This window comes from Pleurodeles waltl, chromosome 10, assembly GCF_031143425.1.
Source record: "Pleurodeles waltl isolate 20211129_DDA chromosome 10, aPleWal1.hap1.20221129, whole genome shotgun sequence".
NCBI classification, from domain to species: Eukaryota; Metazoa; Chordata; class Amphibia; order Caudata; family Salamandridae; genus Pleurodeles; species Pleurodeles waltl.
The window spans coordinates 558,503,164-558,531,098 of NC_090449.1; positions in this window are offsets into that span (position 1 = coordinate 558,503,164).

The following is a 27,935-nucleotide window of genomic DNA, read 5'->3' on the forward strand; positions in this document are numbered from 1 at the left end:
CAGATATTATGTATTTAGAGAAATCTGCACAGTGACCATGATTGCATCATACTCTGCCCATCCTGAGGGAATAATCTGATGAAGTGAGAAACCATAGACCACAATGCCGTGTTGGACAGAAGAATGCTTCCTCAGGGGATAACTAAGTCATCAAATAGTGCCCACTAAATGTTGTCAACATGCAAAAATAACACAATAAACATGCCACACTAATCTAAGTAAACACTAAAAAAACTGTACAAATGAAGGTGTCTGAGTTAACATACAAATAGGTAATCATGCCGAACTGTGTCACAAATGATGTATGAGGGTCATGAAGACAAGATTACAAGATTGCCAATGAGAACTCATCTTATAAGGGTGTGCATGATCATCACACTGCAGTCAGACCTAAAACTGTTTCCACAATATCAAGTCTGGAAGCACTGTTAGTGACTTTGAAAACACACTTATCAACAGAAACACATTGTCATCCATATTAACTGTGATTGGTGGTTGCAACAAAGGGTAGACACTTTGCAAGGTAGCTCTGGGTTAGCTGCCAATCCTACAGCTCAGTTGGGATTTGTTTGTAGCATAGGACACAGATGTTATAATACAAAAGAGATGTAAACGGAATCCAAACCCACAATCAAGTACCATTCAACACATACTATTAAGGGGTAACCAAATATTTATTAAAAGCTAACCATAGTTGAGGAAACTGATGGAAAAATCTTACCTACCCTAATCTACTCTGACAACTCATTACCCACAACTGTCCCTAACTAACCTAAGCTACACTTATCACATGTAACGAAACGTTCTAAACATCTACCCCCCCAACCCCCTTATGAGATGGGACACATTGAGGACAACACATACTAACCTAAACACATACTATACTATCCTATACAAATATATATTTTTTGGGTAAATTATTTTTTTTTATTTTATTTTTTTTGTGTTTAAAAAAAATAATAATAATTCACACAAGAACCCCAACATAGCCCCCCACCCACCCATCCACACATGTAATAAGTCAAAAAAGAAACAAGCAGGACCCCCTACCCCCCACCCACTAACACTAACTCAACTAACAGCCTATACTAACCTAACACTAAGCCCCCTAAGCCCACTAAGTATAAGAACAAAGAAAGAGGAGGGATGGGAGGGTATCATGTCCATCTAATCAACTGTCTACAGGTTGGCCCTCCGGAGGGTCCTCTTGATATCCTTCACCCGCCGTTTAATGTGCCGCACATCCCAGATCAGGTGGCTCACCTGGCGCAGCACTTTGTCCATCTTGTTTTCAAGTCTATTGAAGGCGGCAGGGTCAACAGCTGGAGCAGTGGCAGTCTGGGTACCGGTGGAGGAGGTCTGTGTGGGCTGTCCTGCACCAGTGGCAATGCTGGGGCCAGGAAGTCCAGCAGATGTAGATGCAACAGAGGCAGCTGTGGGTGGGGCCACCTGGCACTTATTGGTGGTTGTTTCTGTGTTGGCTCTGGTGGGCACAGTAGGCCCACCCTGTGGGAAGGCTCGCCATGCCCCGGAGGCGCGTTCATGGCGATATCGCCGGGCCATCCTCCGGAACCCCGACTCCACCAGCAGGATGTGCTGGTATTGCATGGCCCGGCGCTGAAATTCACGGACCTGGTCTGGAGTCATGTTAGCTGCTGTGAAGACAAATGCAGATATGCCACATTAGTAACTGCATTGTGCGAAACAGCACAGCAAGTTAATCAGACAATACATCTACTATACTTCTAACAGCTCATATCACGATACAGAGCATCGAATGTCCTTGAGGAAATACATGGTAGGCCAGACAACAAAGGTCACATCACACAAAGCGCATTCATAACCCACAAGATGGGTAACAACCGGCCTTGACTTTCAATCTGATTTCTGACAGTTATCAGCTAAGAATCATGCTGCATATCCTCCACCAAGAGCTGGGCTACAAATGTCAGTGTACGGAAAGGAAAACTAAAGCCACATGGTCTGCAAGTTGTAACTGGAATTTCCAGTATGGTACCAAGTGCCAAACCTGAGTGTGTATACTAGTATGCAACCAAAACGACACTTCTTCACAGGTATGTGTAACATACTGGTAGCATCAATACTAGGTATCCCATTCACAAACCCATGGCCGTGTTTGTGGGGGGCGGTGGATATACAACTATAATTTGCCTACAACATGTACACCGAGGAGTGTATAGGCTAATACACACATGTTTGTCTCTACAGACACACCACAGGTAAGGTCTATCTACATTTTGGAGTCAGCAAACCCTAGAGCACTCATAGGGTCAGACATGTCAGGAAAATCTGAACTTAGTACACAACATATACTTCCAGTGAAGCCTGACTTACATCAGACACAGAGGGAGTTATTCTAACTTTGGAGGAGTGTTAATCCGTCCCAAAAGTGACGGTAAAGTGACGGATATACCACCAGCCGTATTACGAGTTCCATAGGATATAATGGTCTCGTAATACGGCTGGTGGTAAATCCGCCACTTTTCCGTCACTTTTGGGACGGATTAACACCTCCTCCAAAGTTAGAATAACCCCCAGAGTTGCTAAAACACCCAGGAGCATGAATTGCATGCACACCTAGGCCATTACACTCAGGTTCCACAGACTTGATGCACTACATGTGGAAGTACATGATGCTAGGAGGTTCTACCTACTGTTTCAAAATTACGTAGGTAAATAGTGAAGCAGATGTCTATTGGGAAGCTATTAGCTCCACCAATCTTAGAGAATGTGGGTCTGACAGGCTGACTAAATAGGGGCTGACTTCCATTGCGACTCTTGGTGATACAAGTGTCAGACACATGACTATCCCCTGTACTCACAGTGGGGCCTACAGGGATGTCCTACAATCCCTACATGATACCATTGGATACGCATTGGCTAACTCCAAACATGTGAAAACTGCATTCCCACTCATGGGACAAGTGAAAAACTTGACCCCAGCATCACACCTTGGTATGCGTCCAACTCACACGAGTCCATAACCAGCAAACACAATACATAACAGACATATCAACAGTTACTGGATTGGTCGCGTCCTCAAATGTCACCACCTCTCCCACAGTTGAACAAGATGGCCACAGCACACAGAATATATAGTCCAATGGTGTGACAGGGAGAATATCCCTGAAAGTATATTGTTGAAGTGAAAAGTAGACTGGAGTCCAAGTTCTTTGTTTTGCAGATGTTGCCTTTAATTGTAGATGCCAGAAATCATTGTGTCATCAACGAGATACAGCCAACACGTGTTTCGTCACACAAGTGACTTCATCAAGGCTGCAAAACAGTAAGGAAATACAAAAAAGAAAAAGGGGGAAAGTTCTATTGTTTTGGCAAATATAAGTGTATGCAGTTGAGCATGGGCTCATTAAGTGAGCACACGGAAAGACTCCAAGCAGATGGATGTCACAACCCAGTGATTTGTATGTGAGTTCAGTGGACATAATGTAGTGAGTAGGTGAGTGTTGAGAAAACACAGCAAGCAAAAGTTTGTGATAGGGACCATAGGTGTAGAGCATAAGAAAGAAAGTGAATCACTTTGGTATAAAACTAAAGTAAAAATGGACAGGTTGGCCTCTGCACTTCCCATTGCATCTGGGAACATCATAGCCTCTGTGCTGTATATTCTCGCAGCTGTTCAGCACACACGGCCCATCACTATGTTGTGCACACTGTGATGCTGTGTGTGAACTGTCATGGTCCTGATATTTGTGTATTAGTCATGTACATTATCAGAGGTTGCTGGTTGTGCTGAAAGCCCCGTACCCAAGCCCTGCCTATGACCCTGGGACACTGTCACACTTTGTCAGTCATGCATAAATGCAACCCAGAAAAGGGATGGGCTATGAATTTTGCATTTCCAAAAGGATTGAACGCAAATGGTACAGTTAAAAGGCAGATGATGCTATACAATGTATTTGTGTATGCATGGTAGAAGCCCATGCCCAATGCCCCATGATGAATGGCAGGTTTGACACCGCAAGTGTGGTACATATGTAGACACAGGGATACTTTAGTGTGATGCACTGACAGTTGCCAGTCAGGCTGACAGAATGCAAGATGATTCAGGAGCCAGCTACTGGACAAGTTACATAATCAGTGGTCTGACGGAGACTGTTTGGAGGACAAACTAGACAGTTGACATGTCCATCTGTGTATGTCCTGTGTTTTTGAAGCTGACAAATGAACCCAGTGGCTGTGTTACACGGCTAAATTAATATAAATGGTTGACGATGTATTCGACATCATGGCTACTACTATGCTGTTCCAGGCATCATCAGGGGCAGTGCTTTTTGTAATGGGTGGTGTGCATGGAGGTATTCACAGGTGTGGGCTGCATCTATTTCTCACCAGTCCTGTATGTGAGACTTGCATTCTAAGGGCCAACAGACATTTTCACAAAGGGAAGCAATCTACATGTGCTAACAGGGCTTTGAAACTAGGAGGCAGTGTACAAATTGACCTGACGTCCATGCAGTCAGATGTTCTTTGACAATGGCATACCTTAGGAAAGGGTGTAGCACACTGGTTTGCTAATCTTGGTCTGTGTTTGTAGAGGAGGTATTATCAGGGTACACATCTTAGTATTCTAGGGACCTCTTCCGGCAGGTGGGTTGTGACCAGGTGCATGGGTGTGTGATGAGTTAGGAAATGGGCTGACATGTACATGGAATGTCATGTGTGCAATGCATGTCATATGTGTGGCACTTGTGCTGTCTATTTTCTGCTTCTATGGAACTCTAGTCACAGATATTCTTTGCAAATATTGGATGCAGTTGGACTAACTGCTGTCAAGGGTCTTGTCAGACATTCATGTTAGCGATGCCAAAGAACATTGACTGCCTCATGTATGAGGCTTGTATTCCCCTTATTGAGTGATGGTGTCATAGTTGTGTGCCATATGCTGCGTTGAACCTTGCTTTCAACATGTATGTGTGAAATAGTTGTGGTCCTTTGCTATAGGCCTTCAAAGGAGATATGTACATGATATATGTCATTAAGAGTGTATGTGTATGTGACCATTGTATGTTAGGCATCACATAAGCTCTGGGATGTTCCGTGTCCTACTCAGTATCTCAGCAATGCTCAATGAGGCAATACTCTTATTCTGATAAGTAGAGATGAAGCTGTGTAAAAAGGAATAGCCAGACCATGATATGGTGATTATAATAGGTGTTTATTTAAAATAGTTAACTAAAGTGGTGAAGGTGATCATATTCAAAATAAATTATTTACAATCTGTTGCCGCCTGCGTATACCAGCAGCTGTGTTCTGTAGTTCCCACTCCTGTTGCAGGCCATCATCCTGCTCTTCCTCCTCTTCAGGCATGTGTGGCTCTGGTTCCAGGAGGGGAATGTTTCTTCTGACACAAATGTTGTGCAATATTGCACATGTGAGGATGATCCTACAGACCATCTCGGGGGAATATAGGAGGCTACCACCAGTGATGTCGAGGCAGCGGAACCTTGACTTGAGGATGCCGAAGGTCCGCTCGACAATGCTGCGTGTCCTCCTATGGGCCTCGTTGTATGCACGCTCTGCAGCTGTACTCGGGTTGCCAAATTGTGTCATAATCCATGGCTGGATGCCATACCCCTGATCAGCTGCAATAGAAAATGAATGGGATCATGTTGATGTAGCTGGCACTATTGAAAAGACCTTTAATGGCAGTAGTTGTCTTGTGTTGTCTGTGTCTCTTTTGTGTACTAATGTGACATCCTATGCTTGTAGGCTATACCATCTGCATTGTGTTGTTTCCTTGGCTGAACAAGTGTTTGTCTGCTAACTGTTTGTCAGCAATATGTTTTGGGATTTTCAGTACAGTGTGCCCTCCCTAGCATTGTGACTTGTGATACAGGTGTCCGTGTGTCTTCACTGGGGGTGAGATGATAGTTCCATGCAGAGTTAAAATTGAAAGTGTCCCATACCTTTAGACTTAGGCAATGTATTAATGTAAAGATCATTGGGACACTTACAATTTGCAGGGTGACATTTAGGCAACCACACTCATTGACGTATTCACAGTAGGCTGTACAGTAATTTCCGATGTGTGACAGGTTCAATGGTGAGTTAGGAAACATGGCTAGCGATGTCACGACCTCAGTGTGTTCCTGTTGACATGTTGCTGTTGTGGTGTATGTGTTGTGTGTCCTAGTGGGTTGCTGTGCAGTGTATATATCTGTAGGTTTTTGTACTTACCAACAAGTAGTCCATTGCCATAGCGTCCATCCTGGAAGTGGTGATTGATGGTGCAGTGACGGAAGATGTATGAATCATGTACACTCCCAGGATATTTAGCCACGATGTTGGTGATCAATCCCTGGTGATCGACAAGGGCCTGCACGTTGATGGAATGTGTGTGCTTCCTGTTGCGGTAGAGGTGTTCAGTTGCAGCAGGTGGCACAAGGCGTACATGTGTGCAGTCGATTGCACCAAGGACGTGTGGGAAGCCACTGATTGCGTAGAACCCCTGTTTAGTTTCCTGCTGCTTCTGCAGTGTGTTAGGGAAGCAGATGTGGTGGGGTGTCAGTCGAAAGATGGCATCCAGTACTTTGGGCAAAAAGGCGGAGAATGATAGTTGTGATATTCCGCCTACCAGGGCACCAGTTGTTTGAAAAGAGCCACTTGCCAGCATATGAAGTACGGCAAGCAGCTTGGTTTCTGTTGGGATGGTGTGGGGTGTCACCAAAGTGAGGGCCAACTGCTGTTCAATGTTTCGCAGCAGCTGCTGAATGGCCTGCCAGTTCAACCGGTACCTCTGTATGATGTCGTGTTCCCTGAGGCCCTGAGGGGTTGTTCTTGGGCGGAATATCCTCTCCTGCCTTCGCCGCTGCCTTTGGGGTCCCTGCTGGTGTTGTTGTAGCTGCTGTTGTTGTTGCTGGGCGTGAATGCTGGATTAGAATGACCTCCATGGCTCACTGTTGCTGCTCTGCTGCTCTGCTGTTTGTTCTGTGTGTTCTGATTAAATACAGGTGTGTTTGCCCCATTTTAACGCCTGCCCTGACCCAGGTGTAAATTTTTTACGCAAATCGGGCTGTGTGTCATTTTCTGGCTCCGCCTCCCGGGCGTGCGTCATTTTTGCCCGAAAGCATAAATGCGACGCACGGTCGTTTAAGCCATTTTTTGGACGGGAACACCTACCTTGCATATAATTAACGCAAGGCGGGTTGCCGCATCCAAAAAATTACGCACATGGCGAATTTTGACGTCCGCGGGCTCGGGCGTCAAAGTTTAAATACGGGGCAACGTTTGCGCTGATTGTGCGTCAAACTTTTTTGACGCACAAACGGCGCAGACGGAGTATAAATATCCCTCCTGTTTTTTTAAATTATACAGTGGCACAATATACATATAGAGCTGGTCCCCTAAGGCTATTGGAATTTTTGATGTGAATAGTAAAGTCAAAGTGACATGAGTTTACCAACACAAGCCTTACATAAAAGCACTGAATGGCTGAAAGGAAGCAGCATTAGATTAACAAAACACATAGTTATTTTTTTCTTGTAAAGGATTTCTTGAAACAATTAAGCCGCACAGAGACTTTGTTTGAAACCAAACTATGATGAATGAGTAAGGCATCATCCACTACGGAGTACAAGTATTGTATTCTTGTTTTGCTAAATGACTGGAGATGTACTAGCTAGCACATCGGATACAAATGTGCTACTCTCTGCAGTCTGCAGGTGGGACAGCTGCAGTGGACAAAAAATGATCTTTGATTCCAATGGCCCTACGCTTCTACAAATGCCTTTCAATTCTATCCTGACTCCAAATAGGCAGATGATTAATAACATGTCATACACTCCATGTATAACATGCAGATAAAGGAAAGTGATGCACTGCTGTACACGGAAAGGAACAGGATATAGAGATTTTATTGGACACTTTCATCACAGCGTATCCCATCTGCAAAACACAAAATTGCAGACACTTAATCCCACTTTAATTCCTGACTTCACCTTCAAAAACAAAGTTATTTTAATCAAACACATTCACTTGGCATTAAGGGAAGGAAATTTGACGTAGGGTCTGATTTAGATTTTAGCAGACAGATTACTCTATAACAACAGTGAGGGATATCCCGTCCCCTGAAATATAAATCCCATTATTTCATATGGAATTTATATTTTGGTAGCCAGGATATTCGTCACCATTGTGATAGAGTAACCTGTCTAACGAAGTCTAAATCAGGCAGAGGGAAAAGGCAGAGTAGGTACAGGATAGGTTTTGCTATAAAACAGTGTGAGGGGGGTCGCTGATGATGTGGCTAAGCTTAGGCTTAGTCATCACTGCAGTTGAAACTGAAAGTTGATGAATGTCAAAAGGGAAAGCTTTGTTAATGCCACATTAACAGAAGCAGATGCACGTTGCACAGCTAACACTGCAGTGCTGAATTAAACCATGCTGCAGTTAGGTGATGTCATGTCCCATGGTTCGCAAAATGCCATGGACAGGGAGGTCATGGATGATCATGGTGGGATCTGCCTCACTTAACAAATACAGGGCATATTTAAGAAAAGTGGCACTGCACTGTGTGCAGCACCACTTTTCTTGCACCCTTTAACACCCCCCCACTGCCACCATGTGGGTGCAGTATTTAGAATACGGTGCACCATGGCACCAGATAGGGGGCAATAGCATCATTTTTCGTGACGCTATTGATGTACTCCACAACAGTAGCGCCAACATATTGGCGCTCTGGGTAGGTGTTAAAGGTGCCAAAAAAATGTTGCAAGAAAATCTGTTAAATTTCCTTGCAACATTTTTTCAGCCCCCCTAACGGGGGAACTTTCCCTTTGCATACATTATGCCCTGCACAGGGATAATGTAGGGCAAAGGGTTACAAAGTGGTGCAATGCATGCATTCCGCCACTTTGTAAAAGTGGCATGAGGATTTTGGCCTCATTTGGCCACATTAGCATAAAAAAAGTAAGGGTAATGTGGCACAAGGTGGCCGTAGGGGCTTATAAATATGCCACACTGTGCGTACACTAATAACTCTCAGATTCAATAACCAAGCAGTTACTGACCAGCATCTGTCCCGGCTGCCGCAGACACTCCCTCTTCAGGAGCTGCTGCATCATTTCGTGCACTGGTGCTGTCCCCAGCACTGGTGGTCTGTGCGGTGAGAAAAAAACATTACACATTTAAGATGCCAGATACACCTCTCGCTTTTTATTCAGTTCACAGTGTCTCTCCCATCTAAAATATTACTTTGTGCATTTTGTTGGTTGACAAAACAGAGAGCGGCAGATCTCCACCCAGGCCGCAGAGAATGTCTTGAGGGGGAGCTAGCTCCTCTGACACGGTGGGCAGCATCCCCACTGACCTGGGTTCATGCTTAGGTGCTTTACAGTCGGAGCAGATATTCATCAAGCATTAGGAACCAGTCTACTTTTGACACAAGCAGGTGAGTGTATAATTTCCCCAAGATCATATAGAGTTTCTCAGGGAGAGAGGAGCCTGCTCCTTTGTGTTGGTGGACATTGTCCCCACCATTCTAGGCTTGTGATTAAGCGTGCTCCAGTGTCAGGGGATCCCCTTCAGCCCATGGGCTGGCATCCAATATCTCAGGCTTTAGGGGGTTAGTCACCAGCCCAAGGTCCAAATGCCTTTCTAGTCTAGTGTCACCAGCACTTCTCAGGTCTCCGCCCCAACCGCACAATCCAAGTGCCACCAACTGGGGGCATATCTCACACCTGACAGACAAAGCAACCTTGGGCCAACTCACACCCGATGGACAGAGCACCCTTGGGTCACCAAAGCTATATTTGCAGACTTCCAGTTCAGGTCTGGTGAACACCACCAAGTGCCATCGTGTGGCAACTGATGAGGGACAGGAAGAAGAGAGTGACCCTCTCCCTGATCTCTTCTCCACCACTGAAGCTGATGGCTTAGTGGAAGGAGTAGTACTGACAGATTGTCTTACTGCTGAGCAGAAAGATAACTGTGTAAATCTTTTAAGTCAGTTTTCTGAACTCTTCTCACTGATACCAGGTACCACTACTTGGTGTGAGCATTCAATCAATACTGGAGACAGTTTACCTGTCAAAAGTAAGATTTATAGGCAGCTTGACCATGTCAGGGACTGCATTAAACAAGAGGTTAAGAAAATGTTAGATTTAGGAGTGATTGAGCCTTCAGAAAGCCCATGGGCCAGCCCAGTGGTACTTGTTCCAAAACCTCACAGTAAGGATGGTAAAAGAGAGATGAGGTTGGTGTTGACTATAGAGGGCTCAACCGAGTAACCAAAACAGATGCTCACCCTATACCTAGGGCAGATGAGCTGATTGATACATTGGCATCTGCCAAAAATCTGAGCACTTTTGATTTAACTGCGGGGTATTGGCAGATTAAATTATCAGAAGATGCTAAACCCAAAACTGCATTTTCAACCATTGGAAGGCACTATCAATTCACTGTGATGCCCTTTGGTCTGAAGAATGCACCTGACACTTTTCAAAGGTTGGTGAATACAGTCCTGCAAGGGTTGGAAGCTTTTAGTACAGCATATCTAGATGATGTAGCTTTCTTCTGCTCCACCTGGGATGATCACCTGGTCCACCTGTGGAACTTTTTGGAGGCCCTGCAAAAGGCAGGCCTCACTATCAAGGCCTTAAAGTGCCAGATAGGGCAGGGAAAAGTGGTTTATCTGGGCCACCTGGTAGGTGGAGAACAGATTGCACCACTGCAGGGGAAGATCCAAACTATTATGGAATGGGCTCCCCCTACAACTCAAACCCAAGTGAGAGCCTTTCTAGGCCTCACAGGGCACTACAGGAGGTTTATTAAAAATTATGGCTACATTGCAGCTCCTTTTAATGACCTCACTAGTAAGAAAATGCCTAAAAAGGTATTGTGGACAGCTAGCTGTCAAAAAGCTTTTGATGAGCTCAAACAGGCCATGTGATCTGCACCTGTCCTATAAAGCCCTTGCTACTCGAAAAAGTTCATAGTCCAGACTGATGCTTCTGAAATATGGGTTGGGGCAGTGCTATCACAGCTTAATACTGAGGGCCAGGATCAACCTGTTGCTTTTATCAGCAGGAAGTTGACCCCTAGAGAAAAGCGTTGGTCTGCCATAGAGAGAGAGGTCTTTGCTGTGGTCTGGGCACTGAAAAAGTTGAGACCATACCTGTTGGGTACTCACTTTATTGTTCAGACAGACCACAAACCTCTACTTTGGCTAAAACAAATGAAAGGTGAAAACCCTAAATTGTTCAGGTGGTCCATATCCCTACAGAGAATGGACTATACAGTGGAACATACACCTGGGAGTACCCACTCCAATGTTGATGGACTCTCCAGATATTTCCACTTAGACAATGAAGACTCGTCTGGGCAAGGTTAGCCTTAAGTTCCCTCGTTTTGGGGGGGTTGTGTAGGAAAGTCCCATCTTGCCTGGCATGTTACCCCCATTTTTACTTATATATATGTTTGTTTTTGCCTGTGTCACTGGGATCCTGCTAGCCAGGACTACAGTGCTCATAAAGAATGCCCTGTATGTGTTCCCTTAGTGGTGCCTAACTGTATCACTGAGGCTCTGCTAACCAGAACCCCAGTGTTTATGCTTTCTCTGCTTTTAAAATTGTCACTGCAGGCTAGTGACTAATTTTACCAATTCTCATTGGCACACTGGAGCGCCCTTATAATTCCCTAGTATATGGTACCTAGGTACCCAGGGTATTGGGGTTCCAGGAGATTCTTATGGGCTGCAGCATTTCTTTTGCCACCCATAGGGAGCTCAGACAATTCTTACAGAGGACTGCCACTGCAGCCTGAGTGAAATAACGTCCATGTTATTTCACAGCCATTTTACATCACTTAAGTAACTTATAAGTCACCTATATGTCTAACCCTCACTCAGTGAAGGTTAGGTGCAAAGTTACTTAGTGTGAGGGCACCCAGGCACTAGCCAAGGTACCCCCACATTGTTCAGGGCAAAATCCCCGGACTTTGTGAGTGCGGGGACACCATTGCACGTGTGAACTACATATAGGTCAATACCTATATGTAGCATCACAATGGTAACTCCGAACATGGCCATGTAACATGTCTAGGATCATGGAATTGTCACCCCAATACCATTCTGGTATTGGAGGGAAAATTCCATGCATCCCCGGGGCTCCAGCATAGAGCCCGGGTACTGCCAAACTAACTCTCTGGGATTTTCTCTGCAGCTACAGCTGCGGCCAACCCTCAGACAGGCTTCTGCCGCCCTGGGGCCTGGGCAGCCCAGTCCCAGGAAGGCAGAACAAAGGATTTCCTCTGAGAGAGGGTGTTACACCCTCTCCCTTTGTAAATAGGTGTTAAGGGCCTTCAAAGAAGTAGCCTCTCCTGGCCTCTGGAAAAACTTTGAAGGGCACAGGTGGTGCCCTCCTTGTATAAGCCAGTCTACACTGGTTCCAGGATCTCCTCAGCCCTGCTCTGGCGCGAAAGTGGACAAAGAAAAGGGGAGTGACCACTCCCCTGACCAGCACCTCCCCAGGGGTGGTGCCCAGAGCTCCTCCAGTGTGTTCCAGACTTCTGCCATCTTGAATGCAGAGGTGTGAGGGAACAATGAAGACCTTTGAGTGGCCAGTGCCAGCAGGTGACATCAGAGAGCCCTCCTGATAGGTGCTTACCTCTCTCTGTAGCCAATCCTCCTCTGAGGGCTGTTTAGGGTCTCTCCTGTGGGTTTCTCATCAGATAACAAATGCAAGAGCTCACCAGAGTTCCTCTGCACTTCTCTCTTCGACTTCTGCCAAGGATCAACCACTGGCTGCTCCGGGACGTCTGAAAAACCACAACAAAGTAGCAAGAAGACTACCAGCAACATTGTAGTGCCTCATCCTGCTAGCTTTCTCGACTGTTTCCTGGTGGTGCATGCTCCAAGGGCTGTCTGCCTTCACCCTGCATTGGAAGCAAAGAAGAAATCTCCTGTGGGTCGACGTAATCTTCCCCCTGCCAACGCAGGCACCAACCTTCTGCATCACAAGTCCTCTGGGTCCCCTCTCATCCTGACGAACGTAGTCCGTGAAACACAGGAGCTGGGTCCAAGTGTCCCCGACAGTCCAGTGGCCCTTCTGTCCAAATTTGGCGGAGGTAAGTCCTCACCTCCACACGCCAGGAAGTAATCCTGTTTAATGCGTGAACTGCAGCTGCTAGGGCTTCCGTGCACTTTTGCAAGACTTCCTTTGTGCACAGCACAGCCCAGTTCCCCAGCACTCTGTCCTGCATTGCCCAACTCGCTGAGTGGGATTCCGACTTCGTGGGACCCTCTTTTGCTGTGTTGAGATGACCGTCATGCTCAGATCTTCTGAACACCTGTTCAGGTGCTTCTGCGGGAACTGCCGGCTTCTGCGTGGGCTCTCTCTGTTGCTGAGCACCCCTTCTGTATCCTCCTCCAAGGGGCGACAATCTGGTTCTTCCTGAGCCCTGGCAGCACCCAAAACCTTCAACCGCAACTCTTGCAGCTAGGAAGACTTGTTTGTGGTCTTTCTGCATGGAAACAACTCTGTATCCTCCAGTACGCTGTGGGACATCTTCTGATCAGAGGAGAAGTTCCTGGCACCTTCCGTTGTTGCAGAATCTTCGGCTTCTTCCACCCAGAGGCATCCCTTTTGCACTTCATCTGGGGTTTAGTGGGCTCCTGCCTCCTCTGGGCACTTGCGTGAATGTTGGACTTGGTCCCCTTCCTTTATAGGGCTTCAGGTCCAGGAATACATCTTCAGTGCTTTGCAGTCAGTTGTTGTCTTTGCAAAATTGTCTATCTCTTTACTGTCTTTCTGGGGCAGTAGGGTAACTTTACTCCTACTTTTCAGGGTCTTGGGGTGGGGTTTTCTTACACTCCCAGTGATCCTCTCCACACTACACTAGGCCTGGGGTCCATTCGTGGTTCGCATTCCACTTTTGGAGTATATGGTTTGTGTTGCCCCTAGGCCTATTGTCTCTTATTGCATTCTATTGTGTTCTACAGTGTTTGCACTACTTTTCTAACTGTTTACTTACCTCATTGTGGTTTGTGTGTATATTTTGTGTATTTTACTTACCTCCTAAGGGAGTATATCCTCTGAGATACTTTTGGCATATTGTCACTAAAATAAAGTACCTTTATTTTTAGTAACTCTGAGTATTGTGTTCTTATGATATAGTGCTACGTGATATAAGTGGTATGGTAGGAGCTTTGCATGTCTCCTAGTTCAGCCCAAGCTCCTCTGCTATAGCTACCTCTATCAGCCTAAGCTGCTAGAACACTACTAATCTACTTATAAGGGATAACTCGACCTGGCACAAGGTGTAAGTAACACAAGGTACCCACTATAAGCCAGGCCAGCCTCCTACAATGTTGGAATACACCTTGAAGTCAATACTCTGGCTGATGAAGCAGCTAAATCAGCAGTAGCCCTCGCTTCGGTTGCTGCAGTAACTCATTCTAAACTAAAAGTGGATGATGAAACACTGGCGGCTGTGAAAGCTTCAGCTGACGGCACGCCTTTACCTAAAGCGTATCCTGCTAAATATTCCAACCGGATGGCAGGATTGTTTGATGCACAAATAAAAATACCAGGTGTGGGAGTTCGAGTAATTCCCAATAAAGACCTAAGACCTGAATTAATAAAAGCAGCACATGAGGGAGTTGCTTCTGCTCATGTTGGTGTGGCAGCTACAATTTCAATATTACAATCACGTTATTGGTGGCCACATCTCTACAAACAGACCAAGCAGTATGTCCTTTGTTGTGATATTTGCCAGCAAATAAAAGGGTCCATCGTGAAATGCCCACCGCAGACACCCCTCCTAATTTTTAACAAACCTTTACAATGTGTTTACCTGTAGTTGCTGTTGACTCATGCTCCAGATTTCTATGGTTCTGGCCACAAAGCTGGGCTGACACTCAAACTATTATTAAAGATTTGCGAGTCTTTATCAGAACATATGCTGTTGCAGCTTTCCACTCAAACCGGAGCCCTGCTTTTTTCTTAAAGGGCTTACAGGGACACCATGGCTTCGTTAGGGGTCCAACTGCATTACTCATCTCCATTTCATTGCAAGGGAAATAGTGTTGTGGAGCGACAAAACTGAGATTTTAAAGCAATCCTTAACATCTAGAGATTTAGACACAGAGAGTCCATAGAGCACCTAACAATCTGGCCAGAGGGTTCCTGGCGGGGGGGCATGCGTCAAATGAATGCCTCTTGGGAACTTAAATGTATGTTCTAGATCTTGATGGTCCTGGTGTGGAGGTGGCAAATACACACTTTGACATAAATGATCATGTCACTGTCTTGCAGGACTTACAACAGTTCAGTGATCACAACGCATCTGCCAATGCTGCCTCCTTTGGAATCAGGGATTTACCACTAACATCTACAGGCTGGATTCCAAAATTTGGGGATCTAGTGCGTGAACAGATTGCTGTGAAAAAGGAGTTCCGTCCTTCTTATCGTGTACCAGTTCCAGTCCTGGGAATACACGGTACCAGAACTGTGATTCTACCAATGCTGCCTGGCTTTAAAGAAAATCGCTTTGTCTCCATCGACAATGTCAAGTTACACCATTCCTACACTGTAGACTTAGAGGACTCCTGAGTAGTGCCCAAATCCCTCCCACTAGAGATCAGGAAGTTCCCCTACAAGTCTTCAACAGCAACATTGATACCAGTCCAAGCTTACAGGAGGGTGGAAAATGAGTTTTCATTGGTTCCGCTGAAAACTACTTCTACAATCAGTAATGAAAATAATGAGCAATTTCTTACAAATTCTACACAAACGTCTGTCGTAATTTACTATGAACCAGCTAGGGAGTCTTCAGCAAGTTCTCCTCATCAAAACACAGCTCCAGTTTTTGCACAAACAGATTCTGGTTATTTTGTCAACGTAAACAACACCTTTAGTGACTCATCTGCGTCTACTGCAACAGAACTGTCGAGCATGTAAGCTCATACATTGGCTTAAAAACATTTATTTCATTCGTCCATGGATTTATCTATGCCTCCTATTGACTGCACTTGCCTTCCTCCTTTGGACTGGGTTTGTTACTGTTTTCTTTCTCCTTATCCATGGTCATTTTCTTCCTGAACGCTCTACAGTTGAACTGGTGGATGAGGACCTAAATCCACATTTTTCATCGCATAAAATTCGTAGAGACTTGTCCCTAGTGAGCATTACAGCCATACCAATTCCTGATGGAATTGTTTGGGACAAAGTATTATTCAACAAATATGGGCCTACTGAGGTAATTCAAATACCATACGTATTCAAACTCTCTATGACAGATGTAATTACACCCGGAGTGGTTTCTGATGATTGGTATGCAAACACTGTTGATGCAATGATGTCTGATCTACAGTATTATACAGTATTTGAAAATGAAGATGTGTACCAGTTTAAAGGAAATTATAGAGATATGTTCTGTTATAATTATTATGGACATTATTTCATTCAAAGAGCAAATACCCCAAAGACTATTTTTAAATATACACAATGGGAACACTGTCCGACTCCACCGGTAGGCAGTTGTAAAATGTATGTTGGAAACTTTTTCTGGGAATAATGTTAAGAATGCTGAGTCATATTATTTTAAACTGCCAGAAATGGAAAGTCAACATGTTTTATTGACAGATACAAAATTGATTTATTCTGATTCCTTTGTTTCCCTATTGTCTATAGAAGGCTATAAGAACTTGTTGAAGTCGATTGACTTAAAATGTGTGTGGGGAGCAAACAATTGGCAAATAAGAGGAACAGAAGATTTATTTAGAGCATGTATGATTCCTGTTCAAATGATATTTCTAAATGACACAGTACAACAAACATGCTGTTTAGGCTTAACAAACATTAAGGAACTGAGGCCCTGATTTATACTTTTTTTGCGCCGGATTACTGTCATTTTTTGATGCAAAAGTGGCGCAAATTTAAAAAATACAGTTGTCTTTTGTAAGTTTTCTCCACTTTTGCATCAGTAAATGAGGGTAATGCGGTGCAAAAAAAGTATAAATCAGGGCCTGAATGCACCCAGTATTCCCACCCCTGCTAAATTTTAAAATGGCAGAAGTATACAAATGTGTCTGAAGATCAGCTCAATGAATGGGTCCAGAATGGTACATTTAATACATCAGTTTCACGTCCTGGTGGGTAGTTACTGTGGCCTGTAGACACCAATGGGTGCCATACTCATTTTGTTAACTCCTCGGTGGGTTTTAGAATGAATAGGCCAGACCCTCGTTATGTGTCCTCAGAACACTCAGGTATAGTGACAGCATATAGTATAGTGAAACTATTCCAGCAATGGTTGAAGGGTTCCTCGCTGGATGCTGTCAAAGAACATCTAGGTCTCCTGTCCAGTAACAGAGATTTACAGGATCTCCTGTTAGGCCCCAGAAGACAATGCAGAAAACTCTTCCTCTATGCTGCATATATTGAAATATGGAAGCTTCCCCATCAAGAAGCGGCTGCCCGGTTTGGGCAAATGGATCAGGAAAACTTACAGAAAGAATTAGCCGTTGTAGATATAGGGAATTACTACCTTGTCCGAGCAAATATACACCTTGAATAACATTGTATCTTCTGCAATAGATATAGTACAGAGTGACATGTCATCTTTACACCATGGACAGAGTCAGCTAAGGTCCATTATGCAGTTAAGTTGGACAATACAAACACTGAAAGCAAGTCGTGTTCCTTGGCAAGGGACATTTTTTCAACATTCAATTTAACATGATAACAACAAATATTGACTAAGATGGAAGCGACTTACGTTATGGTAAACATCAAGAAATTCCAAAAGTTGCCTTTTACAGTGACTGAAATACCATCTGCTGAATGGCTAATGCACTGGGTTATAAATCTGCTTATTTCAACACTTCAATTCACATCCTGTTTGAAACACATTCCAGTAGGAAGATATGAAAGGCTGGAGATAGTTAAATACATGAGGTGTGGGAGCTTCCTTTTTTGTACAAATGTTTAAATGGCATAAAAGAGGTCTTTCTTAGCAGCAGTGACTGCGATATTTCTTTGAGACATTCACTGGTTTGTAAACAGATGTACTTGCACGGGGCATGTAATGGCTCCTTTGCAAATTTGGCTTGTTATCTGAAGGGAGTCCCAGTCCCCTTAATTAGACCTGCTTTCCAGGTGCTCTCAAATGGCAGCTATGTGCTCCTTAACAGTCAGAGCTGTTGTGGAATGCAAGCCGGAATAGCTTATGTCATTTTGGTCTCCCAAATTGTTACGTGTTGCTGGAATGTCCTTTTTCCCCCTACAGAGTTCCAAGGAGTAGAAGACTTTTGGCCTCATATTGCTACTTCTGACAACTCATATTGCTAATGCTACTTCTGACAGCTCATATTGCTACTGCTCAACGTTTGACAAGTTGAGCAGACTAAAGGCTTTCTTGTTTCAAAAACATGTGTCGCTTACATCCGCACGCAAGACCTGTGTGCTGAAGGTTGCGAGGTCATCAGCGGAGATTCAGTCCCTTTTAACTACACACTTTCCGAGACACTTAGGTGAACTCGTGGGACGAATATTTAATGTGTCCAGTACTACTGGAATCGCCCAACTTTTTAAGGCTGTTGGTTCTGGTTATGTTCACACCTTCTCCTCTAGATTCGGTTTAATACCATCAGCCATACATTCAGTATTTTCTAGTGTTTTCGGGTGATTTCCAAATACTTTGGCTATAATAGGTGGCATTTTGCTGTTGCTACGTTTTCTGAGCAATGGCTGTCCTGTCACAGCAAGGAGTACTGAAAGTGCTACCACCACACAACTGTGTCGTGAACAAATGATGCAGTATTTCGGAGCACCACTCCTGGAACGACTGGAGTGTGACTGGTCTTTGTCATCCTGACCGGATTAGGATTGTGTGCAGTCCCTATTTTGATGGTTCTGGTTCCTCTTTGAATGTGCACTAAAAGTCTGTCTTTCTATGCAGTGATTACTTTCACTGGACGCTGATCTGCTGATATTCTCGACGAGGGCTCATTATCAGACATGCGCATTGAGGGTGCTTGTGAGAAAGTAGCCTCTTTCTAGAATGGTTACCCCCACTTTTGGCCTGTTTGTGAGTGTGTGTCAGTGTGTTTTGCCTGTCTCACTGGGCTCCTGCTAGCCAGGACCCCAGTGCTCACAGTTTGTGGCCTAATGTGTGTGTTGTCAGTAGTGCTTAACTGTGTCACTGAGGCTCTGCTAACCAGAACCTAAGTGCTTATGCTCTCTCTGCTTTTAAATGTATCACTGTAGGCAAGTGACTTCATTTACCAATTTCAATTGACACCCTGGACCTCCCTTATAAGTCCCTAGTATATGGTACCTGGGTACCCAGTGCATAGGGGTTCCAGTAGATCCTTATGGGCTGCAGCATTTCTTTTGCCACCCATAAGGAGCTCAGACAAACCCTTCCACATGCCTACCATTGCAGCCTGTGTGAAATAGTGCACACACTATTTCACAGCCATTTTCACTGCACTTAAGTAACTTATAAGTCACCTCTATGTCTAACCTTCATTTACTGACGGTTAGGTGCAAAGTTACTAAGGTGGTCATTACAACCTCGGCGGTCTTTTTGACAGACCGCTGAGGAACCGCCGTGCTGAAGAACGCCAGTGCAGGCGGTTTTCCGCTAGGCGAATTATGACTGCTAGCAGCCCTCTGTCCTTTTTCAGACGGAGAGCCACTAGCAGCCATACTGGCGGTCGGCGGGGAAGTGGAGGTTGTTCCACCTGATCTGTGATTCAGCGTGGCGGTGTTCTGGTGACGTGGAGCAGCCCCCATGGATCCCGTCCCCTCCCGGAAGATCAACGGACAAGGTAAGTTGATCGTCCGTTAGGGGAGGGGGGTGTTGTGTGTTGTGTGCGTGCATGGGGCTGTGTGTGTGAGTATGTAGAGGGTGTGTGTGAGTGCGTGTATATATGCGGGGGTGCTGTGTGGTTGAAAATGTGCACGTTTGTCTCTTTGTATGTCTGTCAGTATGTGTGCGTGCATGGCTGTATGTATGTGTGCGTGTATGACTGTGTGTGTGTATGTTGGTATGCGTGCGGGTATGTGTATTGGTGGTGTCTGTATGCGTGTAGGGTGGGGGTGTGTTGCAATGTTCGGGGTAGGGGTGGGGAGGGGAGTCCTGCCACCTTTGGGGGGTGGCAGCAGGGTGGGGGTGAGGACTCGGCGGTGGGGGGGGGTGGGAGACCCCTATCAGTGCCAGGGAAGGGATTCTCTGGCACTGATTGTGCCTATCTCCATGGATTTCATGGCGGTTCCAAACCACCTGAAATCCATGGCGGTCAGCAGGGTCGTGATACCGCCGGCAGTCTTGTGACAGCTGCCGGGCTGGAGACCCAAGTCTCTGGCAGTCGGAATGGAGAAGTGGTGGATGACCATGGCGGTAACCGCCATGGTCATAATTCCATTTATTTTTCTGCCAGCCTGTTGGCGGTAATACCACCACTTCTCCACCGACCGCCAGGGTCATAATGAGGGCCTAAGTGTGAGGGCACCCTTGCACTAGCAAAGGTGCCACCACATAGTTCAGGGACAATTCCCGGGACTTTGTGAGTGCGGGGACGCCATTGCACACATGCACTACATATAGGTCGATACCTATCTGTATCTTTACAATGGTAACTACGAATATGGCCATGTAACATGTCTAAGGTCATGGAATTGTCCCCCTATTCCAAATCTGGTATTGGGGAGCCAACTCCATGCATCTTGGGGGCTCCACCATGGACCTCCAGTACTTCCAAACCAGCTCTCTGAGGCTTGCTCTGCAGCTACAGCTGCTGACAACTCACAGACAGGGTTCTGCCCTCCTGGGGTCTGAGCAGCTCAGTATCAGAAAGGCAGAACAAAGCATTTCCTTTAAGAGGAGGGTGTTACACCCTCTCCTTTTGGAAATAGGTGTTACAGGCTGGGGAGGGGTAGCTTCCGCAAGCCTCTGGAAATGCTTTGAAAGGCACAGATGGTACCCTCCTTGCATAAGCCAGTCTACACCAGTTCAGGGAGCCTCAGTCCCTGCTCTGGTGCAAAACTGGAAAAAGGAAAGGGGAATCCTCTGCAACTACTACTTTATCCTCTGACCTCGGATCGACTACAGACTGCTCCAGGAACTGCTGTAACAGCAATAAAGTATCCAGAAGGGCTACTTTTCCTCTGCAACTTCCGCTCCAGCCAGCAACTGCAAGAGTTTCCATGGTGTGCACGCTCTGGGGACTCCCTTTCTTCACCCTGCACCAGAGGGACCAAAGAAATCTCTCGTCGAGTGACAAAGTCACTTCGCTGTTCATGCATGCACCTTCTAAGTCGATGACGGGTTGTCTTGGACTCCTCTCCTGATGATGAGTGTGCTCTTTGGAACACAGGTGGTGAACCTCTTCAGCGCAGACTGTCCTGAGGTCCTGCTGTCCCAATTTGGAGGAGGTAAGACCTTGCCTTCCCCGAGTACAACAGTACCCTTGTGCACCACGTCTTCTTCACCTCCTGAGGCCTCTGTGCACTATTTGCAAAATTCCTTTGTGCACAGCCTGGCCCAGGTCCTCAGCATTCTATCCTGCAACGCTCAACTCTCTGAGTTGACCTCCGGCGGCGTGGGACCTTCCTTTGTAGTGCTGCACCAACTGCATTTTGAACCTTATTTGTCCCCATGTCCTGGAACTCCTGTGAGTGGTGTCTGGTCTTCTGAGGGCTCTCTTAAATGCTGAGAGACCCCTCTTCCTCCTTACACAGAGTTGAGGCCCTCAGATCCCTCCTGGGTCCAGACAGTGCCACTTTGGTGCAAAACGCGACTTTGCTAGAACCAAGACCTGTTGGACGAATCCAGTGCCAAAACTCGTATTCCTCCAACATCTCTTCGTGGGACATCCATTGCATCATGCAGGAACCCGCTGACATCTTCCTTGGGTACATTTCTGCACTCTTCGTTCAACTTGGGACTCTTCTTTTGCACCCTCTTCTGGGTTGGAAGGGGCTCCTGTCCTTCCTGGAACTTCTTCCAACTTCTGTACTTGGTCTCCTTCCTTTGCAGGTTTTCAGGTCCAGGAATTCACCATTTGTTGTTTGTAGTCTTGCTTGGTTCTTGCAATAACTCTAATCATGACTTGTAGTGTGTCCTAAGGAAACTTGCAGCAATTTACTCCCACTTTCCTGAGCTCTGGGGTAGGGTAATTTACTTACCTTTACTGTATTCTTACTCTCCCAGCGATTCTCTGCACACTACACTTATTGAGGAGGGAATTAGTGGTGCGCATTCCACTTTCTTAGTAAATGGTTTGTGTTGCCACAGACCTATTTTCTCCCATTCCTTTCTATAGCATTTCCTATTGTTTGCACTATCCTATGTCTAATTACTTACCTTTGTTTTGGTCTCTAGTGTGTATATTGTGTATAATATGTACCTCCAGAATGAGTATTGCCTCTAAGATATTTTTGGCCTTGTGTCACCCAAGTAAACTACCTTTTTTTTTGGTAACACTGAGTATTGTCTTTACTTGTGTATAAGTACTGTGCAACTATAAGTGGTATTGCAGGAGCTTTGCATGTCTTCTAGTTCAGCCTAAGCTGCTCTGTTATAGCTACCTCTATCAGACTAAGCTAATAGAACGCTACTACATTTCACTAATAAGGGATAACTGGACCTGGTATAAGGTGTAATTACCCAAGGTGCCCACTAAAAACCAGGCCATCCTCCTACAGTGTGTTTTCTGCGGGAAGCCGTTCACGAGTTGCCTTTTGTAGATTCAGCGACTCTTAACTCCATGGAGGGCATGACACAGAATGCTGCTGCCTCGGCCGGAGCTCAGGTTTTGGAGCACAGGTGTTCTGTGGCTTTCCTTAGATATGATCTGGATATTTTGCCACCTGCCGAAGTAGAAGACCCCCTGGCTTCAACTGACCCGGATGTAATTGCCCATTTCCAAAGTGACACTGACTATTGAATTTGGATTTCTTAATAGTGTGTTCAAATAGTCCTTTTCATGCCCCAGTGTCTATTAACTTGTCACTATTGACATATTTCTTTTACTTTGAACTTCTAAACCACCTTTGACCGGCAAGGGGGGGCTGTTGAATAGCTATCTTAGCCATGATTTATACACGTTGTTTTAGCATAATAGGCCTGCTGCTGTGCACTTTAATCCAGTTACATTTTATTCAGCATTGCTTTATTTTTCAAAGCAATAGCCACATTTGTGGTGCTGTTTTATTTATTTTATCTCATTGTACTTTCCACTAGGAAAGCATCACTTTCTTAGTAGGACATTTATTTCACTTTGTGCTTTCTCTAAGGCTACAGACAGATAAGGTTGCCGACAAACGTGGTATGCAGTGTCTCCAACATTCACAGAAAACAAACACTCATACATGTGGACTATTTCTTAGAATGTCAGCTGTTTTAATATGAAAACACCCCTTTGACCTGGACATGTTAGAGGGAGATTCCAGCCAGACTCCGACGACAGTATGCTGATTACTTCGCTGCAGTTACCTGCCTAGACGACCGGATCCCTGATCCACATGGGAATGTTGTCTGTCTAGACTACAGGCTTCTTCCTCCAGGTATGAGAGATCAAGGACCTCCAGGGGAAAACCCAATGGGCAGATTAGGCTTATAATACTGTGCTCAAATATAGTGCAGGTAGGAGAAATATATGTATCACTCCTAGTGACAGTATGGTAGGACTGATCTTTTGTTTTACTCTATTAGTCACCTGCTTGCTTTTATTATGTCTTATCATCCTAGTTATTGCAATACCTGACTTTTTATATAAGATGCAGTTACTTCAATAAATTTTCATTGAACTATATTCTGCCTCTGTTGTCTTTACCTAAATGAGACTTTCTGTGACTGAGAGAAAGGAATGGAATCTGATCGACCATGATTCCCGTGAGGAGTCTTTCTTGCTCGGTTGCCAAAATCATCTCGGCCAGAGATGAGCTGTTGCTAGTTAGCCGGAGAACCCGGATTAGTCTGAAAGGAGTCATGTGGTGTGAAATCATACTTAGTACCCACAATCTATGTGATCCTGTCTCCCAAATCCAGTCACATCATTAGCATAATGAGGACCTACGTGACAGCTGTGAAAAGGCCCGAATGCAGTTTGTAATGCACACTCCAGCTGAGAGACATGGATAGACTGATGCTGATACACACATACATTAATAGGCGCATATGGACAGACACTGGGATTTAGAGAGATAGACACAGGGCATAAAGACATAAACAGGATGTCACTAGAACTTAATACAGACATGGAGCAGAAAGGCAAGGGGGACTCACGGCAAAACGTTAGGACACAGATGTGGGGTATAAAGGTATGCATGAACTGCACTGACAATTACAAACATGGGGCAGAAAGACAGTAGCTGGAACTTAGAGAAACTTAGAGACATATTTAAGAAAAGTGGCACTGTACCAAGTGCAGCACCACTACTCTTGCACCCCCCGCCACCATGCGTGTGCCGTATTTAAAATATGATGCACCATGGCACAGGGTAAGGGACAATGGTGTAATTATTTTTTTTACACTATTGATTCACTCTGCAGGAGTAGCGCCAAAATGTTGGCGCTACTCCTGCAGAGTACATAGGAGCCCATTGTAAATAATGATGTGGCCCGTTACAAGTGCCAAAAAAAATGATGCAAGGAAATCTCCTAGATTTCCTTGTGATATCTTTTCAGCCCCCCCAATGGGGGAACGCCTCCTTTGCATACATTTATGCCTGGCACAGGCATAAAGTAGCGCAAAGGAGTTACAAAGAGGTGTAATGCATGCATTGTGCACCTTTGTAAATATGGCACAGCGATTTTGGCCTTCTAACGCTACATTATTGTAAAAAGCGATGCTAATGTGGTGTTAGAATGGTGCTACAGGCTCTTAAATATGCACCTTAGACTGGAAAAAGGGTGAAAGGCATAAAAAATGAATGTGATGTTGTATAATGTAACTTGTGCTCATGTCAAGGGCACAAATGCTTGTGGGTCGAGGTTGCTCTACATAAAACAGCAAAAATGAATTTCCACTTTCCACAGTTGTCAATGCCTTTGTACCTCTCTTAAACAGGATATACTGCTTCTTGCTGTGCACCAATCCAGGCAGTTTTTGCACTGTCACTCCACTGTCCAATATGAGAGAGAGACAGCCCGGCTAGGTGTGCACTGTAAGAGGCTGGCCTGGTTTGTAGAGGGTACCTAAGGTACTTACACCTTATACCAGGTCCAGCTATCCCTTATTAGTGAAATGTAGACAGTGTCTAGAAGCTAGGCTCTCTATGGGTATTGTGGATGAGCAGCCAAGGCCTTACACGGAGACATGCAAAGCTCATGCAATACCACTGTAGTCACATAGTACTTACACACATGAAAGAAAATACTCAGTGTTACAAAAATAAACGTACTTTACTTTGGTGACACACATGCCAAAAATACCATAGAGACTATACTCCCTTAGGAGGTAAGTAATACACAAATGATAAACACTAGTAAGCAGGAATTGCTGAAAACACCAAAGGTAAGTAATAGAACCCACCACAGAGCCCAGGAAATCAGGAGTAAATCATAGTAACTTTACTATAACACAAGAGAAAGAAGATTATGCAAGAACCAGAAGAGACTGCAAGACACAAATGATGGATTCCTGGACCTGAAGACCTGTGGAAGAAGGGGACCAAGTCAAAGAAGCACTGAAGAGCCCAAGGAGAACAGGAGCCCCTGCTAGCCAGGATGAAGGTGCAAAAGAGGAACCACTGGTGAGGAACAGCAGTCAGTAATGCATCCAAGAAGACAGATGTGGGTTCCTGATTGGTGGAGAAGATGTCTCATGCCAGACGAATGAATGATGTCTGGTTTGTGTGGCTGGATTCCACCAACAAGCCTTTGCACACGTAAAGCACGTAGTTAGAGGAAATTGTCACTGCCCGGGACCAGAGGGATCTGGTGGACTCTACCCAGGAGGGTGAGTCAGAGGTGGTTCTCAGCAACTCAGAGAGCCCTCAGAAGACCAGGAAGTGTGCACAGGAGTCCCACAAAATGGGGACAAAGAAGGTGCAAAAGGAGGCCCAAACAGCACTACACAAAGGGATCACACACCACCAGAGCACCACTCAGGAAGCTGTGCATCACAGGATGGAGTGCTGGGGGCTTGAGCTGCATAGTTCATGAAGAACTTAATGGAAGGATGCCAACAAGCCTTGGCAAATGCAAAACACACAGTGCATGGTAGTGCTGTCTTGTATGGGGAGGCAAGATCTTACCAAAGTTGGACAGTTGGACAGTTGGACGTCAGGACCATCTGTACCACTTCAGTCCAGTGTTTCTGGATCCATGCACTTCTTCAGTAGAGGGGACCCACTCCACCGGTCAACACTGCAGAGGGGTGCCTGCTGAAGCAGGGAAGTGACTCATTCACTTCAAGGGAGATTCTTTCATTCTTCTGGTACAGGCTGAAGACAGGCAGTCCTCGGAGGATGCATGTCCTGGAAACAGTTGCAGTTGCTGGCAGGAGCTGAAGATACAATGTTGCAGAAGTCATCCTTGCTTCTTTGTTGTGGTTTGTAGAGTTCCTGGAAGGCTTAAATGCAGTTTCTTCGGTAAGAAAGTGAAGTAAAGGATGCAGAGGATTCCTGCTGGAGTCTTGCAATCCGAGCCTGAAGAACCACCCAAGAGAGAGACTCTAAATAGCCCAGAAAGGGGGATTGGTCACTTACAACCTATCAAGGGAGGGTTCTGATGTCACCTGCTGACACTGGCCACTCAGATGTTCCCAGAGTACCCTGCCAACTTGGAATCCAAGATGGCAAAACCCAGGGACCCTCTGGATGAGGTTTGAGCACCACCCCTAGGATGGTGATGGACAGGGGAGTGGTCACTCCCCTTTCCTTTGTCCATTTTAATGCCAGAGTGGGGAATGGGGGTCCCTGAACCGATGTAGACTGGATGGTGGGAACCATCTGTGCTCTTCAAAGCATTTCCAAAGGCTCTGGGAGGCTACCACTCCCATACCTGTAACACCTCGTTCCAAAGGGAGAAGGTGTAACACCTCTCTCCCAAAGGAAATTCTTTGATCTGCCTTCCTGGGCTTGAGCTGCTACAGCAACAGGAGGGCAGAAATTGGTCTGTGAGGTAGCACCAGCTGGGGCTGCCTGGAAAACCTCAGAAGGCTGGAATGGCAGTGCTAGGGGTCCTCCAAGGAGCCCCCAGAGTGCGTGGACTCATACAACCTATGCTTGTAAAAGCCTTGGAGTATGATTCCAACATGTTGGATACCAAACATGGCCATATTCAGAGTTACCATTATGAAGCAGAGCATAGGTATTGACCTATGTCCAGTGCAAACATAAAATGGCATCCCTGAACACACAAAGTCTGGTAAAATGGTCCTGGAGGTCATGGGAGCACCTCTGCTAGTGCAGGTGTGCCCTCATACACAGGTACTCTGCACCCAGCCTTCGGGGCAGGAAGGCCTGCAATATGGGTGACTTATAGGTGACCTGGTGCAGTGTAATTGGCAGTGAAAGGGTGCATGCATCATTTCACACAGGCTGCAATGGCAGTCCTGTAGAAGCCTTGGCATGGGCTTCCTATTGGGGGCAAAAGAAATGCTGCAGCCCATAGGGTTCCCCTGGACCCTCAATGCCCTGGGTACCTATGTATCATATGCTAGGGACTTATAAGGGGGGACCAGCATGCCAATTTTGGGTGAAATGCTGGGTTACTAGTATGCAGTGACAAGATTTAGAGGAGAGATAGCATAATCACTGGGGTCCTGGTTAGCAGGGACCAGGAAACACAGTCAAACACATTGACTTCAGGCAGAAATTGGGGGGTAACATGCCAAAAAGAGGGTGCTTTCCTACGTGCACGTGCCCCCTGCCTGAATAAAACAACTAAAGAAGCCATCTGTGTTTTTCTGTTTATTGGAGACGCCACTATTTGCTGACTTC